A 4,315-nucleotide genomic window follows, 5' to 3' on the forward strand; every position below is an offset into this window, starting at 1 on the left:
CATATCTACCAGTTAAATATCGAAATAATAAAAACCAAAAAAAAGACAAACCAAGCAAAACAAACAAAAAAAAAACAACACAAGAACTTGTTTACAAATTCCTCACTTGGGCAACCTGTCAGCTGTCATATTCTGGCAAGTTTTATGGTGCCTTTTTGACCCTTTAAAATATTTTTTGGAGTGACTATTAGCCCTTATGAAATGTTTTTGGAGAAAAAAGAACTAGAAAATGAACTAGGTGAAGTTAGAGCACAGAACTATTTTCTCTCAGCTACTCTCTTACTCCTCCTCCAGGCAGAGCACATGTTTAGCAGTGAATCTCATTGCAGCCTCGTGCCTATTCATTCATTCATTAGCCTTTGTTCTCGAGCTGGTGCCAGGAGCAATTCTCAGCGCTGGTTCTTACTGCAAAGGGAGAAGTGAGCCCTAAAGTTCTGCTCTTGTTTGCAATCTGGTGTGAGTTGGGTGAGCTCTTCATTCCCGCTGCATTTCTGTGAGCGGGCTAAGTGGTGACCTTCATCTTGTACCTCTCTGCCTCGCTCACAAAGAAGCTTTCATACAAATTTCAATAGCTTCCCTTTAGAGCAGCAGCCAGACTAGAGAACCTGCCTGGAGGGCTGAGCTCTACTGGTCAGATCCAAGTGTTTGTAAACACACTCATCCTGGAGAATTCTGCACTTGTGTTTGGTCATCTTGACTGAATGCCTCAGATTCTCTGGGCTGCACCCACTCTCACAGCTACTGAGTCTGATCTTCACAGCAGTGTGGGATATTGTCTCTTCATGAATTTGGTACTTTAGCTGTAATTCATGAGGTAACGGTCACATTCTACAAACTCTTAAACAAAATTCCTCCTCTCTACCTGCACACATCGATTGTACATTACTCACAGGATTCACAGAGAAGTGTCATGTGGCTGAACTCTTCTGGCAATCTCAAACTGATTCTGTCTGGGATTTGTCTCCTCTGAGACTGGCTCTTTTAATTTTCTACAAGCTTTTTCATGTCTCACTCTTTAACATACAGAACTTCTCCACTGAGGTTTCAATCAGTTTTGTGCAGAGGAGCATACGGGTGGATCTGGCAGCATGGTCAGTCTCCACGGCATAGAACAATGAAAGGGAATTTTTTCTATCTTTTCCATTAATGCCTGAACAAACCTTTCTGGGGGAACTCGTTTATTCACAATGGTAATTGTAACTATGTCATTGATTCAGGGTTTTACTATTAGCCATTTTTTGAACCATGTGAGATAGTCAGGGCAGGATGCTGTGGCTTTACAGGGATCCCAAGTGCTATTTGGGACACATGAGGAAAACCAAGATGTCTGCATTGAGCACCAGATCCAATGTGTGTCTCCCAGGACAATGGAATTCTGGTGGAGCAGCAACTGGAGACCAGGCAGGATACCCTGGGGAACGTAAGGGGATTGTGAGACCTGAATCCTACAGGCATCTACAGCATGGTCTTAGGTCCATCACCATCCCTGAAGAACCTCCCAGGGACTTTGGCTTTGAATTGGCACAGACTCTGCCTCTTGCAGCCTCACAGGTTCCTTTGCATGGATAGGCAAGGCAGAGAGAGGCAGTGGAAGTGCCTTCCATTCATGCACTCCTCTGTGAGGTGCAAGCAGAACAGACATATTTGGATAAGATGACAATATGACAGTAAATGTGCAAATAGGTCATTCAGACCCAAAGGGGACCAACAGATGATGGTTTGGGGGAGCCCACCACACTCCATGCACCTGGGAGTACACAAAGGCCAATGGCAAGCACAGATGCTGCAACAAGAAAAAGGTAAAAACCAGTGCAGGCACCACACTCCACACTCCCCAGTGCCTGCAGCCCCCATGTTTCTAGAAGGAGACTTATGGCTTTTATATAAAGTAACTGTGAACTCTGTAAAATCTCCATTTAAATTCCCGACCCAGAGATTTGCACAGCAGTACTGCAAAAAGTAGTAATTACACGGAAGCTTTTTAATATGCACTGGTATGCAGCACTTCCCTTTTTAAGCTGAACAACCAAAGTAGTATCATAAATATTATATTCAAATAGTAACCCAAACCACATGGTTTTGAAAACAATAACCAAGCACATGCTTTGCGGGAACACAGAATTAGAAATGATTTCACATACAAGGATAAAAGGTTTGCAAGAATTGTGATCACGCTAGAGAGAAATAGTTTATGCTATTTCAGACTGTACTCGAAGGTATTTTCACAGCTCCAATATAATTATCTGTTTTCAGTGATTTATAGTTTTGCCGTATGCATTTGCTTAAATATTAATTCTGCTGCCTGGTGTTTAAAGCACGATGGATTGTTCAAAGTGAAAATAGCTGAGTGCCTCACTCACAGTAAATATGGGACTTCTTAAAAGGGACTGTTGGCTTCTGTTTGATTCTTTGGACAATTAATTTATATTTAACTTTTAAAAAAACCAAGAGATCAAATTAGGCCTTTTTCATAAGTAAAAAGCTGGAGCAACGTAATGCAGCCTACTAGTGAGTATTTAACAGCAGCCAATTGGGATTTTTAACTAAAATGACAGAATTTTTTTAAGTAGGTGACTGGAAGAGACTGGAAATAAAGACAATACTGAGACTGTTCAGAAAAACAGATCATGGCCACATGACCATTTCAATGTTTCATATGTTGAAACACTTTCACCATAAAACTCTTGCAATTCTGTAACCAATTTACTCTGGTATCAACAAGAAGCAGCAATGAAACTGAACTTAAGAGTTTAAACACTGAAGAAGCCTCCAGAGGTTGTAACTGACAAATAAGCCTTGAAAACATATTTCACACATGCTTATTAGCATTTATTAACCTCATCAAAGACAATTTCAGGTGTCCCACACCAACTTTAAGAGACTCCAGAGCAGGGCCCATGAACATCAACTTGTTCATAAACAAGAACAGATCTGTGCTCTGTAAAAGACTGGCTAAAATCCAGCCCTGTGGTGAGGCTGTTCAGTCGGTTTGGTCACCTTTATTTAGCAGCACTATAACCAAGGCAATGGACCTGAAAGAATCCATCCAGCAGGCACTAACTACTCTGAGAAGGAAAATTTGTGGGATTTTATTACAAAGTAGACATGGGAGGAAGGTCCAAACAGCAAGAGGGACAGCAAAGCTCTGGATGGACTCTAGGAGACATCTAAGCATGGGAAGGATTCTGACTCAGACTTGAATATCCCAGCATAGATCTTCTCAGATTTCCTTAGCCCAATGATGTGAAATTGAGATACAATGTCCAGCCACTTAACCTGAGATTTCTATTACAAAATACAGGACTGAGCATGACAGGGGGTGGGATCTCCCCCGTCTGACAGGTCGTGGAAGGCACACAGGCTGCTCCATTCTCGCTAATTTGTGTGTTACATACTTCTGTTCTAAGTCAGGGGGCAATAAAGACATGGATTGCAGCCCTCCTTTTAGTTAACTCCGGACTTTCTTCCTGTGGGGAGGGAGGACGGGCTAAGCCCAGTGTGCAGTGATCACAGTGATCACGGGAGATTTATTTACCGAGGAGCGATGGCTGCCTTGGGTTCCCAACTACTGATGCCCTGCCCACGGCTCTGGGTCAGTCGGGTGCCCCGTGCTAGCGCTGGGTGACCGGCACAGACAAGCACAGGCGCCAGAGCTGCGCGCTGTCCCTGCGGGCCGCCGCTGAGCGCTGCCTTTGGGAGCCCATGTCCTGACACTGCCAAACTTCTCTCTTTGTTAGGAACCATCTGGCAGCGTGGCCAGAGCCCTGCCTAGGCAAAAGAAGGCAATGTTTGGCAGCAGCGAGCAGCACCAGTGAGAGTGAGATTCCACCCCCTTGCCAGGCTCTAGAAACGCAGGTGTCGCTTACACACCGCATCCTACAACTTCTCCGTGCCCCAAACACCTTCTCCCACCAGGAGCCCCGGCAGGTACACGCAGGGGAAGCCACTACAGCCACTACAATCCGAGCAGCGAGCGCCAGCCCGAGTCCGCTCGCCCGCGCAGCGCAGCAGCCCGAGGACGGGGACACGCGGGGACACGAGGGGACCAAACCCGTCTCCTGCAAGCAGAAGAAAGTTCGTGCCGATACAACACCCCAGTAAACCACGCGGGGGGCAGGAAGCGGCTTCTGAGAGGAGCGCTGATAGGGGAGAGTCCTAATAAAGCCGTAAGATCTCACCCACGCACACATCTCCTAGCTCAGCACTTCCAAAAGCATCAACGAGAATGCAAAGATTGAGGCAAGGGACTGGAGAGAGACTGCCTCCCCCCGGCTCGTCCTGGCTGCCTGGGCAGTTCCAGGAGGAGCCGGGCAGG

Source organism: Molothrus aeneus, chromosome 13, assembly GCF_037042795.1.
Source record: "Molothrus aeneus isolate 106 chromosome 13, BPBGC_Maene_1.0, whole genome shotgun sequence".
NCBI classification, from domain to species: domain Eukaryota; kingdom Metazoa; phylum Chordata; class Aves; order Passeriformes; family Icteridae; genus Molothrus; species Molothrus aeneus.